Source organism: Sus scrofa, chromosome 6 (assembly GCF_054392235.1).
Source record: "Sus scrofa isolate SSC_HxYL_T2T_F1_AM1 chromosome 6, Sscrofa_HxYL_maternal_Yorkshire_Landrace_v2.0, whole genome shotgun sequence".
NCBI classification, from domain to species: Eukaryota; Metazoa; Chordata; class Mammalia; order Artiodactyla; family Suidae; genus Sus; species Sus scrofa.
In genome coordinates, this window is record NC_139388.1 from 106,885,548 (window position 1) to 106,902,340 (window position 16,793).

The following is a 16,793-nucleotide window of genomic DNA, read 5'->3' on the forward strand; positions in this document are numbered from 1 at the left end:
CGAGCTCTCACTAGTTAGCACATGTCTTCTCTGAAATATCCTGTCATCTTCTGACCAGTTTTTAATGTCATTGTGTTGTCTACAGCTCGCAGGAATGAATTGTCTGTTGCCTTCTCTTGTGAAAAAACAGGGTTTGCGGGAACTCTCAAATTTCTAGAATGCTATTATTGAATGAGAGATGTGAGTGAAGAAGAGGCGAAACTGGGGAGGTTGAGGAAGGAAAGAACTAGATAATGAAGTGCTTCTGGTGGCAAGTTGAGGAGATGGGACCCTTTTCTGTGGAGATTGAGTGGCTTGGCGGTAAATATTGGGGTAAGCCGTATGGAGGATGGATTGAAGATTAGCTACAAACATCCATAGCGGGTACGAACAAGATAGGTTCGTCGATCTTGGCAATGTTGCAAGAAAGAAATGAGGCTCTTTGTCAGTATAATAGCAGTGCTGAGGAGCCATTATGAGATAGAATGGACAGGATGAGGTGAAGTAGGATAGGGAGAAAGAATTCTGGAATGACTTCCACATTTCTGATCAGGGGATAGTGGAGTTATTACCTGGGAAGAAGTTTTTTGTTTTTTGTTTTTTTTTTAACTTACCTTTTTTAAAATGTATTTGCTTTTTTAGGACTGTACTTGCAGTATATGGAGGTTCCCAGGCTAGGGGTCAAATCAGAGCTACAGCTGCCGGCCTATACCAACCACAGCCATAGTAATGCCAGATCTGAGCCACATCTGCAACCCATACCACAGCTCACAGCAACACCGGATCCTTTACCCACTGAGCAAGGCCAGGGATTGAACCTGCATCCTCATTGATACTAGGCGGGTTCATTACTGCTGAGCTATGACAGGAACTCCCTAATTTACATTTTTTAAAGTTAAAGTGATGTTGGTTTACACTGTGCCAATTTCTGCTCTACAGCAGAATGATCCAGTCATAGGTGTGTATACATTCCTTTTCTTATCTTTCATCATGGTCTGTCCCAAGAGATTGGATATAGTTCCCTGTGCTATACGGTGGGACCTCATTGCTTATCCATTCTAAATGTAGTAGTTTGTATCTACTAACCCCAAATTCCCAGTCCATCCCACTCCCTCCTGCCTCCTCCTTGGCAACCACATGTCTGTTCTCTATGTCTCTGAGTTTGTTTCTGTTGTGTAGATAGGTTCATTTGTGCTGTGTTCCAGACTCCACTTGTAAGTGATATCATATGGTATTTGTCTTTCTTTTTTTATATAATAGTTTTTATTAGTAGTAGTATTTTTTAAATAGTTATTTCCCCAATACAATTTCTTTCTTTTTTTTTTTTTTAAATCATTCCTCGGGTATTTAATTAATTAATTAATTAATTAATTTTTTGTCTTTTTGCCATTTCTTGGGCCTCACCTGTGGCATATGGAAGTTCCCAGGCTAGGGGTCTAATTAGAGCCTTGGATCAGAGCCACAGCAACACAGGATCTGAGCCGAATATGCAACCTACACCACAGCTCACAGCAATGCTGGATCCTTAACCTACTGAGCAAGGCCAGGGATTGAACCCATAACCTCATGGTTCCTAGTCGGATTTGTTAACCACTGAGCCATGATGGGAACTCCCAATTTTTTTTTTCTACTCTACAGCATGGTGACCCAGTTACACATACATGTACACATTCTATTTTTGTACGTTATCATGCTCCGTCTTAAGTGACTACACATAGTTCACTTCACTTAGTGTGAGTATCTCTAGTTGCGTCTGTATTGCTACAAATGACATTATTTTGTTCTTTTTAATGGCTGCATAGTTTTCCATCGTATATATGTACCACATAAGAAGGAAATGACTTTGAAGGAGAAAATGGCTTCCATTTTGGACATGGCTCCATGGACCACCCATTTGAAAATAGATAGAAGACAAGTGGGAATGCAGTTTTTGGACCTGGGAGTACGTGACCTGGGAATTGAGAGCCAGGGATCTTCTATGAAGAGATGGTGAAAGAAACTTTAGGGAACAATGAGCTTGCCTGGTGTGAGCTCATAATTCAAGAACAGAACTGTAAGATCAACTGCATCTCAGGGTTTGGCAAAGGCAGAGAAGATAGTGGAGAAAAATAAGGAGTAATGAAATACTGAAATGATTGCAGAAAAGATGGCCAATTTCTTCTCAAGCCAGGTCTGCATTAACTTTAGACCTTATATTAGCAAGGAAAAAGTTTCTTTCCCCAACCTTTTTCCAGTGATAACTCCACACTTACATGAATTTGGCATTTGGTGTGACTCTCCATATCTGGTTGTAATAAGAAGTATTTATGATCTAACTTAGATAAACAGTCTCGAGTAAGAAACAGAACTCGCAAGAATTGTGACAGAAGAGTGTCAGTGGCAGATGGTGAAAACTTCTTGACAGAGTTGAGGGTCTGGGTGGTAGTCAAGATTTTGTGCCACAGAGTAACTGTGTGATCTTGAATTTCCAGTTTAACCTATTCGGGGCTCCATTTTATCATCTGAATATTAGATATTCACTTCATTTCCTTCCTGCTGTAAAAATTTTATTACCTTTGAAGAGAAGTCATACATTTTGCTCATTCAAGGTCAGAGAAGTCTTCCCTAGAATAAATCGTATAACATTCATTCAATTAATTTAAAATAAAGTTCACTTATGAAATAAATTTCCATCACAATTACTTCCAATAATATTTAAAAATCATCATCTGGTCAATGATATGGCCTTGTTTTAATCTTTATTACATAAATTTATAAAATATAACCTTGTGTTTTGCATTCGTGTATCCCTTAGTTCCCAATTTGGCCGTTATACTCTTTTCCCTCCCAGATCATCTAACAAAGTGCCTCGTAGATGTGTTTGTAATAAAGGCTCAAGAAATGTCTTTCAGTTGATGGAGGTCATCTACCTTTCCACACCACCTTGCCCCATCATTTCTTCTTTCTACCCTTTTCATCCCTTCCCATGGTTTTTATTACCATTCCAGAGAGGATCTGAGTATTTAGAACACTGTGGGTGTTAAATAATAACAGCTTACTCCCTATTTTAACTTCAATCCGGTTTCATTTACAAGACACATTAGAGAAGGTAGTTTTATTAACCTCTGAGTATTATAGAGGCAACACTTCTCTTACCCCAAACACTCTTGCGCCACAGATTTTTATCTCCTAGTTTTACCTATTAGGTAACTCTGTAACTTGACTATTTCTTTTCTTCCACTCATTTCCTTTGTTTTCATTGGCATCTCCCCCATTCTAAACATAGCCCTCCTCTCTGCATGCTTATGTTCATTCTTGCATTTCTGTGTCTTAGAGCATTGGTACCCTGGTTAGGCATCTTCTAATAGTCTAAAATAGTTACTGCCTAGAGCTCCATTTCCTCACAAAACTGTGTACATGAGATCCTTTTCATTAACACAAGAATTGGAAAAGACTCCTGCCCCTGTTACCACCTATGTTAACTCATTTTGAAAAGTTTATTTTATTGAAGTGTAGTTGGTATACAATATTATGTAAGTTACAGGTGTACGTACTGGTGTTAACTCTTAACCAGCTCTTTGACCTTGGACAGGTATATCGGCCTACCAGGTAGGCTGGGTGATAATTTTAACTCTTGCTTCTACATATTGCTAATGTTACACTGACCCTGATGAACTGTGGTTATGTGTGGTGATTTGCCATATTCAGTGGACTCCAAGCCCCTGAAGGGATGTCTCAGTTGCCAAAGGAGGTCATAGCTATCGCCAGAATCACGCTACAGCCTCGCCATGGTCACCCATGTACTTAAGTGTTGAGTAAATGATGCTTAGAAACCTTGTCAGCTCACAACAGCACATTTTCTAAGTCCTTATGGTAATTCTTTAAAATTGTGGTTTGTATTCTACACATCTCTTTGTGCTTCTCTATATTCGAAAAGCTTTCATATTTCCTCTAAGACCTACACAAATTGTGTATTCTCTATGAAAATGATTTGAACAACAGAATAAAATTATTGTCAAGTTAGTGGCATGTTTACCCTAACTCTATTCTAACATTGTGCCACAATTAATATGGGATTATTTATAAATTATACAAGTAAAATATGAAAAATAAATTAACTTTTATTATACATGGGTGTATTTGTGTATTTTTATTGTATATCTTGTTTTAGAAGTCTCTAGAAGACAAGAACCCTGAATACATAGATTTCTTTGACTGGAACAGCCTGTCTATTGTATGATACGCTGTGGTTTTTTTAAGGTCCATATGCTAATTCCCATGGCTCTTATTTTATTTATTTATATAATGTGGCAAATTATTTCTTGGAGCAACAAGCCGTCTGCATCTCTCAAATCAGATGTGATTAGTAACAGAAGGACTTTCTGCGAAGGTACAGATCAGTGACAAAATGAATGTATGTCAATATCTAACTGAAAAAGAATGAAAAGTAAATACTTACTTGACACCAGTTTGACCCAGGTTTTGGGGGATCTGAGGCAGGCAGTTTAAGAGCTAACCTCCTGGGCATTCTGTGGTGCCCTAGTGGGTTAAGGATCCCATCTTGTCACTCTTGTGGCTCGGGTTCCTGCTGTGGTGCGCGTTCGATCCCTGGCCCAGGAATTTCTACATGCTGCTAGTGTAGCCAAAAAAAAAAAAAAAAAAAAAAAAAAAGCTAACATCCTGAATCAGGGGGTTGTTTATCAGATAATAATCTCAAGTAATCAGAGAACAAGCTTCATTTTCATTGTCTCTCTGTGACTTTGGCATTTTCTTTTTCTTTTTTTTTTTGGCTTTTTGTCTTTGTTAGGGCCACACCAGCAGCACATGGAGGTTCCCAGGCTCGGGGAGAAGTTACTAGTATAGGTGAAATTGATTAGAGCAGTGCCTGGATTTTAGTAAATGCTCAGGAAGTTGAGATTCTGAGGATTATTATTACCGATCTGTTAACTCTTTTTGTTTTCCTGTGGAACCAAAGCGGTTCACTTTGAGAACAGAATGGAATGGCAAGGATCAATCTCTTTTCGTATACCGTGTCTTGTTCGTCAATATAATTATATTCCTTCATCTCTGGAAATCAGATTGAGAATGTTTTTGTTTTAAAGTCAGGGCTGCCTTCAGATCAAGTACTGTGTGGTCCCTCATTCTGACATGGTTGAAATTATCCCATCACCATTGACCATCTGGACACCCATGAAAAGATAAGGTTGATGGCCAGATCAGGAAAGACCACCTCTGGATGTCTAGAGGCTAGATTTTATCATTTCACCAGCAGTATCCTCTCAGAGTAGAATTCTATTGGTTCTGTTGTTTTTTTCACTGTTAGAAAAAATCAGAAAGGCTGCTTTATTTGCTGGCCTTATAAACATAAGGCAAAATTTTCCACTAACTGACATCTGAAATTAGAATATCTTTGGTGCTTTGCCAGGTCCATCCTGCACCTTTGCTCTCAAAGTCCTTCATACCCCCAACCCCTTTCCTCTCTGCTCCCTTTCTTTGCTAATTCCCAACTCCACTGTGGCCATCACGCCTTCCTGATGCCTGGAACAGTGCCCCGTTGCCATGGAAATAATCACTTTAAAAAACAATACAATAAAATAAGTAATAATGAGAGCTTCAGCAGCTGGTACTATAGCCAGGAAGGGAGGGGTGAGCCTGAAATAAAACTCAGCTTTCCTGACACTAACAACTACTCCCTTGTTCTAGCCAGTCGACCACTAGCTTCCCTTTTGCTTCTTTCCACTCTCATTTTCATATTCATACTCCCAGATGATATCGGGCAGTGCACAGATTTTGAATCAAGAAAATGCAAAAGTCAGAGTTCCCATCGTGGTGCAGTGGAAATGAATCCGACTAGGAACCATCAGGTTGCAGGTTCGATCCCCGGCCTTGCTTAGTGGGTTAAGGATCCAGCATTGCCGTGAGCTGTGATGTAGGTCGCAGACATGGCTCGGATCCCACGTTGCTGTGGCTGTGGTGTAGGCCGGCAGCTGTAGCTCTGCTAAGACCCCTAGCTTGGGAAGCTCCATATGCTGCGGGTGTGGCCCTAAAAAAGACGAAAAGCCAAAAAAAAAAAAAAAAAAAGAAAAAAAAAGAAAAAAGAAAATTCCAAAGTCACAGAGAGACAATGAAAATGAAGCTTGTTCTCTGATTATTTGAGATTATTATCTGGTACACAACCCCCTTATTCAGGAGATCTTTTGAAATCCTATTTAGTGTGTGCAGTTAACTTCATGATGAGAATTTAGCTCATAAAATGTCCTCACTGGACCCCAAGAAACCTGGAGAGAGATGATAAAAGGTAGGTTAGTTATTTACTTCTCATTATGAGTCAGCTACAATACTGAATCACACCTTTGATTCTGTTGTTAATACTCCCCTTAGGAGGAAGCCCCTCAGCTTCTGTTGACCAAAGCTGTTTTGAGGGATGCAAATTGCTTGTTGCTTCAAGGAATCATTGACCATTTCATGGCATTTCCATAGTATTTGGAAGCTTTTTTGACTTTTGCTGCGCATTTTATTAGCAGAGTGCAAGGGTATATGGCACTAATCTTTTCCAATTCACTGAAGTTCAGAGAACTGATCCAGAGTTATTTTATTGAGTGGGTAGGAGTCATTGAAATGTTTATCCTTATTAGACTTGCAGATTGAATGTACAGGTAATGTAAGTTCAAATGGAGATGGACGCATTTAGCTTTTTCCCTTCACTGTCTTGATATATGGGATTTTTCCATTTGGTTACATTACATGGGTTAAAAGGAAGGAAGGATAGATAATAATTCGTTGTCTTTGAGCACTTTGTGTGCTACATAACACAGTCCCAAAACAATCCCATTTGATCCTCATGAGTAAACATTCCTCTGAAGTATATATTTCCCTCATTTTATGTCTGAGGGTGCTTAGTTTTGTACAAATTCATACAATATTTTGTAACTAATTAGTTTAGAACCTAGATCCCTTAACTACCAGCCTAGTGTTATTTCTAGCATGGCCTCCTGCTGTTACATCAGAGAGGTCTTATATTCTCATTTTATTAGGATTATATTTTCAAAATATAAAAAAAAAGAGAATGCTAATGAAAACCACGAAAATCTCTGGCTTTAAGTACACAATATATTTTACTCATTAATAAATATGCTTGCACAGTAGGTGAGTTTTAAAAGTTAAAACCCCAAAGATAATGACCGTTCAATTAGATGAATATTAGAACATTATTCTCCAGGTAATGTGTTAATGCTTTGTTTGTGCTTTTGTGCTATCTAGAAGATGATGCGGTTCATTCTCAAGACATTTAGCCTTTATAAGAATAGGGAGTGAAGCTAATTAACCCCTATTTCTTTGTTAGCAGGCAGGTGGGTCCTTTGACCTCTTCCTGGCAAAATTATGCCCGGGGAAGAGAGAGCCAGGAATAATCTGCTAATTCTAAATAGTGTTACTGAAATACCCACTGGCCGTATTCCTGTTGCTTAGTTTCCAAGGCGTGTAGTTGCCCTGACTTTGAAATAATTCAGTGTGTTGCTATTTAACTGATGTTGAAGAAATGTCATGTCAAATTCATGTTCGTGATAAAGAACTTCAGGAGAGCCATTCAATAATCTTTATTAAATTCTTGCTGTCTTAAGTACTGAAGTGAGAACTGTGTACATGCGAGAGAGCATAAAATATAAAACCAATGACATAGGAAAACTTTTATTTTTCATACAGTCTTTTCAAAAAAATGGATTAGCTTTTCTATCATTGAGAGCTAATAAATACTTTATTTAAACTCAGGAGCTAAAGACCAGCAGTCAGTCTACAAAAGAGGAATTATTTTAAATTGTAAAGTAATTGATTCTCCTTCCTATAAATGCTATGGTTGCACGCATCACATATGAAGAAACTTTTCAAAAGCAATTTCATATTAAGATGTAGTATTTCCATTGAAAAAGGAGCACGATGCTCTTTTTCTATTGTCTCCAGAGTTGTTAAATCTTATTTCTAAGTTCTGAAATTTTGTCTACCGGGAAAATCTATTAATTGACCATGAGAAAAATAATAATGAAAATTATAACTGTAATGCAAAACACAAATAATTATCTAATAATGGCTAACTTTAATTCAGTGCTTAATATATATATTTTTTGCCACACCTGTGGCATGTGGAAGTTTCTGAGCCAGGAGTTAAACCTGCTGGATCCTTGATCCACTGCGCCAGAAGAGAACTTCCAAGGGCTTAATATTTTGACAGTGCTACAAGCCCAAGAGATGACTCCTACAACTACCCTTTTGTCTATGTAAAATTATATATAAATAAATTATGTTAAAAACATATATAAATAAATTTATAAATCAAATTATATAAAATCAAATTATGAAAATCAAATTATATATAAATCAAATTATATTAAAAGTTAAATATAAATCAAATTATATAATCAAATTTATATATAAATCAAATTATGTATAAATTAAATTATATATAAATAAAATTTATTATATTTATAACATAAAATTCATATTTATATGATTTTTATTTTTTCATTTTAGCTGCTTTACAGTGTTCTGTCAATTTTCTACTGTACAGCATGGTGACCTTATATATATATATATATATTACATCTTCATGTATATACACATATGAAGTAAAGTTTGGGGAGGTAGGCTGGGAAATGGAATCCAGGTGAGTCTGACTGCAAAGCCTGGGCTGAATCACTACATTCCACTGTGTGAGGTAAGACCCATTAGAAAGGTCAAAGCAAGTGTCTGGAAGTTTAGAGTAAGAAGTCCCCTCAGCATAAAGGAATCGAGAAAGACTTCAGAGGAATGGTGGTGCTCCAGTGGGACTGTGGAGGATGAATTAGATCTGAACACAAATGTGCTAGTGTTAAAAATAACATCAGATCAATTAAAATTTAATTAAGAGATTATTGTGCATAAAAGAACAGTTCATCAACTAAGAGTCCTCACCCTGAAAGAGGAATGAAACTCAAAGGTGCAGTGGCACAGGTCAGCTTATGAAATGAAAATGCAGAAGCTGTTTCACCTTTCCAATGACCTGCCCCAACAATGGAGGGTCACTGATGGCAGGGGATTGATGGACAGTGATTATCTTGTACCACTTTAGAATAATGATTTAAGCTTTGTTTATGATTATTAGAGGCATTTATAAGAAATAACAAATTTTGCTTGTGCTGGGTAATAAGCTAGATTAGGTTTTGTTTACTTAACTGGTTTTGTCAGTATCAGGGATTGTCAGGTCAGGTCTCCATTTTTTTTTAATCCTAGTAAGTGGAGAAGATGAAATGACAAAGAAATATGAAATGGGGGGATGCCTGTCTAGCCCCTGTCTGTTGGAATGTGACATGAAAAATTAAGACAGATTGTTGGGGGAAGTTCCCATTGTGGTGCAGCAGAAATGAATCTGACTAGGATTCGTGAGGATGGGGGTTCGATCTCAGGCCTCACTCAGTGGGTTAAGGATCTAGCACTGACGTGAGCTATGGTGTAGTTGCAGATGCAGCTCAGATCCTGCATGGCTGTGGCTGTGGTGTAGGCCAGCAGCTGTGGCTCTGATTCAACCCCTAGCCTGGGAACTTCCATATGCCACAAGTGTGGCTCTAAAAAGTGGGGCGGGGGGGGGTGGGGAGGGTGGGGAGGGTGGGCGGGGTGGGAGGGAAATTGATGGAAAGAAGGTGAGACACACATGTGGACCACCTTAAGTCTCAAATAATAGAAAAGCATCACAGTGCCACAGACCCAGATCCCTTCACTTTACTCCTTGAAAGACGACTGTTGAAGATTGGGAGGGAAGAATCAGATTCATCCATATTTCCAGTGGACTGACTTTGAAAAGTTGCTCCCTATGGTTTCTAGCAATTGGAGATCATTGTGATGGTATTTTTACACTATGCATGTGCCTTTGAATTTTTTTTTTTTTTTTTTTTTTGTCTGTCTACCTATCTGCCTCTGAAAACAACTGTAGGCCCACCCTAAGAGATGCAATGATAGCCATACAAGATCTCAGAATTCTAGGCCTTAGAGAATAGAAGCACAATAATTTTGATGTGAGAAAACTCAGTAAGCTCTATGTCAACCATTTCATAGTGTTTCCATATGTGTATGTATACATACATGTGTATGTACCCCTATATCTATTTTGAGTGGTATTTACCACTTCAGAAATAAGACATGATAGACTACTGGAAATTAATGATTATTTGTGGGAAAACAACTAAGGCAGCAAATGAAATCTTAAATTAAGGTGTGCCTTTGAATCATCTGCCTTACTCGGGTCAGCAGTGAGCAATATTTGTAGTATGTAGTAGAGTATAACTGAACGGGTAGCTGGGTAACTGCATCATTAAGTTGCCTTTCAAAATATATGTTGAGAGAGACTGAGTCCTGATGCTGGAACAGTGGACCAAAGATGGACAGATCTCATGAATGCTGTGTCTGAGCAGAGGAGACAAGATTGGTAAACTGGTGTGCGGGCTGTGAGTTGAGATCCTGGGAAACATATTAATGATAAGGCAAAGCTTAAACGGACTGGACAAACAAAGTCAGAGGTTCATAAAGATTCAGAGAGAGCTGGATGCCGAACATGTGTTAGGTTAGTTTCTACCCTCAATGACATGCCTTCATGCTGGCTTGGTGTCCTCCTGTGACTGGAAGTAGAACTGTAACCTAGGTCATCTTTAGTAAATGGGAAGAGGCAGTGTTTTGGGAGAGGAAGAAAAAAGAGAAAGATGGAGAAGATGTGTTCATGTATGTCATATTTGCTCTCTTCTTTGACGCTTTACCCTCCAGTTTTATTCTATTGGTAGACTTTTCACCAGCCAAGGACAAATGCTTGTCCTCCTATTCCGCTTGTTGAATTGGCAGATTTTTAAGGGTTATTGTAATTTTAAAGAGGTAATTATTTTGTTATGTTGTAGTGAAAATTAGAACAGGAATAATTTTCAAAATTTAAATACATTGCCTTTATTTTTTGGTGAATAATATTTGGGAAGTTATTACAGACTGTATCTTTATGATGCCTAGTGTGTTACCCATTAGTCTAAAACTCCTTTTAATAGTCATGAGGATAATTTTCCTTAAGACTTTCATCTATCTCATTTATTCTATTCCTAGATGATTATGTGTGTATAGGGGCTGCAACACATCAACAGTAATATTTTATTAGCCTTCTTTCTTCCATGAGATTGCATCTGGGTTTTGAACATGAAATTGATGCTTGTACATGTACTTAAATTAACTCCGAATGTCTAAGCAGTGTATTTTTTTCAAAATTGACTCCTATTTTCTAGTATGTAATCTCTCATTAGGGACCTTTTCTTTTGTTTAAATATTTTTATTAGATCTCAGTGGTAGAATACGTGCTTTAATTACACATTTAAGTTCAGTGAGCTTCAGTAATATTTTTGGAACATATGCTCAGTAACTTAACATATTACTGGAATGCCTACTGAGTGCTCAATATACAGAAACTATTGAAGAAATGGAGCACTTTGTCCCAAAGAGGGCCCAGTGTAGTATGATACTCTGTCAAAGCCATTCTGTCACTGACGAAAGATGCTCCTGTCTAAGCTTGAATTATGAGGCACGTACTGTGTGGTGTATTCAAGGAATAATGGGTATAAATTGGAATTGTGGCTTTATTTTTTCATGTAAAAAAAAAAGAAAAAAAATGAATTTGGTTGGCCCTTCAAAGATGGTAGATTTAGAATTGATGGTGGGATAGTTCAAGGTTCATTCTCTGTCAAGATTCTAAGACAAGACTCATTCATGTCAGCTTCACTAAGGAAATACTGGGGAAAAGATGAGAGCAGAATCCAGCAGAAGCAAAGATGAAGAACTACCGGGGGGGGGTGTCTCAGGGGTAGAACTGAAAAACCCTTGAAGAGAAAGCATCTGTGTCTGTTCCCTCTCCTCTGTTCTTTTCCTTCTCTCTCCACTCTTGTTCTGACTGTTCACTCTTTTCCTTCTCTCTCCACTCTTGTTCTGACTGTTCATTCTCATTGCTGCTTCTAAGTGTGGGCAGCCTGCCTCTCTCTGTTTAGTGATCAGCACAAGTAGCCTCAGGAGCTTCCATGGCTCCTGATCCTTCTGGATTTTCTTGCTCCAAGAATAAGTTGTAATTGATTCGGTCTTGGAGCCTATGACTATTTTGGTGAAATTCTTAAAGAGAGGACCTGGTTACCCAGCTTAGATGATGGGTAGGGAATGGAGATGGGAGACAGGTGTAGAATGGATGTAGAAGCAGGGACCCACCCTCTCTGGAGGGAAGTGGTGGATGTGGAGTTGTCAAAGACTCAGGAAAGGGAATGCTGACTGAGGAGGCAACCCCCCCACCCCCCCCGTGCATCCACTGCAGGGGTCCTTGGAAGAATGGCGTGGTATTGATGAAATTGTGAGATAACCCAGATGTTAGAAGAGAGGGTGTGTCTTTTGGAAGAGCAGGAAATAAAAATGGATAAAATGGGTTCAGGTTAAACATCAATTTACATGAGAGAACAGGATACTAATGTGTACAAAATGCTTGTTTTGCATCAGAAATGGTGGGTGCTTCCATCTTGTGTAGATGCTTCCCTGCCTTTACTCAGTCCACAAGTGTGAGAGAAGCTGGTTTTGTTTTTTATTGAGTTTTTCCTTTGTTTTTAATTATAATTCAGTTGAGATTCATAGAAAGTAACTCTTGATTTTATCTAAATTTGTTGGACTAACTTGCCAACACGATAGGACCACTGCTCCTTCAGTTCAGGTGTTAATTCCCTTTTGTCGGCATATTACTTAGATTTTTAATTACACTGCACGATCCTGGGTTATAGTTATAGTTGATTCCATTGCTTCTGTTAACCTGCCTTTTACAATTGGAATTGAAAAGTGAAACGTAAGATGTAAAATGTGGAAGTCCCTGTTCTTACCTCCTTTCTGGCTTCCCTGTTTCCCATTCTTCCCCAATCTGCTGTCTACCCTATAGATAACCATAGTTTATAGGACCCTTTTAGCTTGGTTCTCATATACACAGACACACACCCCACAAACACATAGATGGATAAAAAGATGGAGTTTTAGCTTTTACATAAATGAGATCATGTTGGATACATTATTTTTTTTTAACTTGGCCTTTCATTTTCTCTGAACAATGCATTTTTCCATGTTCAGGGCATGTGACCTTACTTGCCTATATTTAACTGCTGCATATGCTGTTCTGTAACATGGATTTAATTTAGTCACTCCCTAAGTGCTCATTCAGCAAAAGTTAAAGGACGTATACTCTTAGTAGTAATGTGATAAACTTTCCTATATGTTTTTCTGTGCATGTGTAATTATACTTATTATGATAGATTCCAAATTATAGAACTTTAGGGTCAAAGCATAGTTATGCTTTAAATTTCTATACAGCCAAGGTGCCTTCCAAAATGGCTATGCTAACTTACCCTCCCACCCACGGTGTGTGAGATTACTTGTTTTCTGATCTCTCACTAGTTCTATAAAGAATGTTTTCTTGGCATCCTTTCAGAGTGAATCATGATGGTGTCTATATTATCTCAATGGTGCAGATTTTATAAGAAAGTAATAATGTACATGCCATGTCTTAAGGACAATGTAAGAGAATTTTTAAATGTGATTGAAGATGAAGTTAATTTATAAATCCTAAGGGATATAATCTCTTCTGTAAAACTTGTTTATCTTTTGAAAGGGAATGATTATTACACCCAACTGACTGAGATCAAAATATGCACCATATTTTCTTAAACAGGAAAAACATGGCTAGTGACCTAAGGTTTTAGGACTTTTATAAATCACTTGACAGTTTCAAGCAATGTATTTGCCTGAGAAAAATTAGCTTGGAGTCTGGGAATAATGAATTTAGAGGAATAGGCTGGTTCTTTTCTACTCCGAACATGATTCTCTTCTTGAGATGATTAGAATGGTAGTAACTGGTCTCTCCAGATTGCTGAAGGCAGAATACAACTTTCACCTTTCTGTAGCCTCTTCTATGTCATGTCTGAGAGGAGCGTCACCTATGAATGCAGAACCATCATGCCTGAACTCTGCACACACACACGCATATGTGGATGTGTGTGGGTGTGTGTGTATGTGTGTGAATGTGAAATGAATAACAAGTAACCAGAATAGGCCTCTGAAATCCTTAAAATGCATGGGTTCCATGGCAAAGTCCAGATCTTTGAAGGTCTTTTATGTTGGAAAGGGAACAGTTCCTCCCACTGAGTTACTGGATGGAGCCAGATTTTATGGACTCAGAAGGCTCTATCAAAGTTAGACTCACTTTGAATGACCTAATTAATAAGTAGTCTAGGTAAGCACTGTCAAGGAAAGTGTATTTAGAGTATCCTCTGGGTGGTTATGGGTTAATCTTCTAGTGCCCCGATGCACATACCAGGTTCCAAACACCTGAAAACCCAGGATGCTGCTTTGTGTTCAATAAGTGCTTGATGAAATTGGTTAAATAAAATTTGTTTCACCTCTACCTAACATTAAAGGAAACATAGAGTGCCAGTTAAGAATTCCTGACCAAGTGCTCAAAATCTTTCTTCAAATAAACCCTGACTTTGTTGTAAGACTAGCCTTCTGTTACTGAACCAAAACTGGGGTCTGCTCGCCCATGCACAGTAAAGCTAATCTTCTGACACTTGGTTGTGGTGAACGCAAGAACAGCCTTTATTGTGAGACACCAAGCAGGGGCTCTCGGACAGCTTGTGCTCAAAAAGCCCAAGCTCTCTAGTGGGTTTCAGCAAAGCTTTTTTAAAGGCAAGGGAGAGGAGTCCTAAGGTATATGATCAGCTTGTGCACAGTTCTCCGACTGGTTGATAGTAAGGGGAAGTAAAAAGGCTATAAGTTATTGCAAATATTTCCCGATTCTGGCCAGACTCTGGAGGGGATGTGTTAATTTCTCTCTTGTGGTGGGAGTTTTGGCACCTCGAAACGACTCAAGAAATATCAGACACTGTTAGTGAGGTGCTTCAGAGAGGGGCTAAAGCAAAGAGTGAGGGGGAGGAATATGTCCCCGGAAGACCCCCAGGATCTTGGTTGGTTACACTTTTAAGTCTGAAGATCATTTATTCCTCTGAGAGAGTTTCCTGTTGACACTTGATATCTCGGCTAAAACTAATGTTTCTAAATGGATGGGTATGCCTCCATAAGGGATGACAGAGAAGATCACAGTCCTCAGAAGGGTTGTGACAAAAATAAATCATGTTGGTTTCCGCTGAGATTTGGGTACCCAATTCTAACAGTGTAGGGCTATATGAGGAAAAGCAGAGGGAGAAAGGACCCAGAATTTGGCCACTGCTACGTGGCGTCTAATAAGGGAGTTGTGGTTTTACATCATGGAAAATGTAATCAGATTGAAAGCTCTTGAGAGAGAAGACAGCAAGTTATGGAATTCGAGTATGTGCCAACAGTAATTACTGGATATACTGAAAAATAACTTAGTAAGGAGCGTGGGAGAGTCCAGTGATACTAACAGCTGGTTATTGCCTTGGACCACAAACAGTGTTTGAAATAATGCCATTATATATGATGAGTGTTATGTATGCTTGGGATAGTTTTAGGGAGCTGTTTTATAATTTCTGTGATCAAATATGATTCAGTGTTTTCATACTCTTCTGAAAGGTTTTTCTTTAGAATCCACAGATTTCCCTTTTTATATGATTATATCACATGTAAGTGTATTATAAATGAAAACTACATGTGTTGGCCAACTTGCTATCCATATTTATGCATTGTGGTTTGAAAATGATGAAGACACAAAGTTGGTCTCATATGGTTATATGCAGTGGGACCCATATAGATACTTGTAAATATTAACTGGAAATGAGGGTTTGCTCTGTTTGGAGAAAGAACTCAGGATGATAAATTCAACTCTCAAGTTGTAATTTAATCTCTATGAGTTTACTCTGTTGCTTCTTCCTCAGCCTAGGGCTTAGCACAGATACATATTGGAATCCTGTTATGTGCCAGATGCTGTGTTCCATGCGAGGCTGGGTGTGGAGAGTTAGGTGCCCTGTCCTCATGGCATGTGCAGGCGAAAGTGATGCCTGAAGCTTTATTGTAAAGAGGAGGATGACATTGTCCCATTTCTTTCTTTTTTCAAATTTTCTTGGACTATAGTTAATTTACAATGTTGTGTTGGTTTCAAGTGTACAGCAAAGTGATCCAGTTACACATATGTACATATCCATTCTTTTTCAGATTCTTTTCCCATATAGGTTATTATAGAATATTGAGTAGACTTCCCTGGGCTATGCAGCAGGTCCTTGTTTATCTATTTTATATAGAATAGTGTGTATCTGTTAATCCAAAACTCCTAATTTATCCCTCTCCTTGCCACATTTCCCCTTTGGTAATTGTAAGTTTGTTATTGAAATCTGTGAGTCTGTTTCTATTTTGTATCATTTAAAAATTTGTATCATTTGTATCATTTTGTATCATTTAAAAATTAGATTCCACGTATTAAGTGATATCATGATATTTATCTTTCTCTGACTTATTTCACTAAGTATGATGATCTCTAGGTCCATCCGTGTTGCTTATTTCATTCCTTTCATGGCTGATTAATATTCCATTGCATTAATGAAACAATGAATATCCATTAATATTCCATTGTGTGTATGTTGATTTTTGTTGATGGACATCTAGGTTGCTTCCATGTTTTGGCTATTGTTAATAGTGCTACAGTGAACATTGGGGTGTGTGTATGTTCCTTTTTTATGTAATGTTGAATCAAATCGATAGTGGGGGCTTTTAGAAATGAAACAATGCTTGGAAAACCATTTGCTGAAAAAAGAAGAACTTGGCTTTGATCTCAGATTGGTAGGTCTCAGTTTGAATAC

The 16,793-nt window shown here is 38.1% G+C and overlaps 1 protein-coding gene across 26 annotated transcripts in view; it reads left to right on the plus strand.

Annotated features, from left to right (window-relative positions):
* DLGAP1 (DLG associated protein 1) overlaps positions 1-16,793 on the plus strand; it is a 1,399,633-nt gene that overhangs the window by 598,549 nt on the left and 784,291 nt on the right. The window lies entirely within an intron of this gene.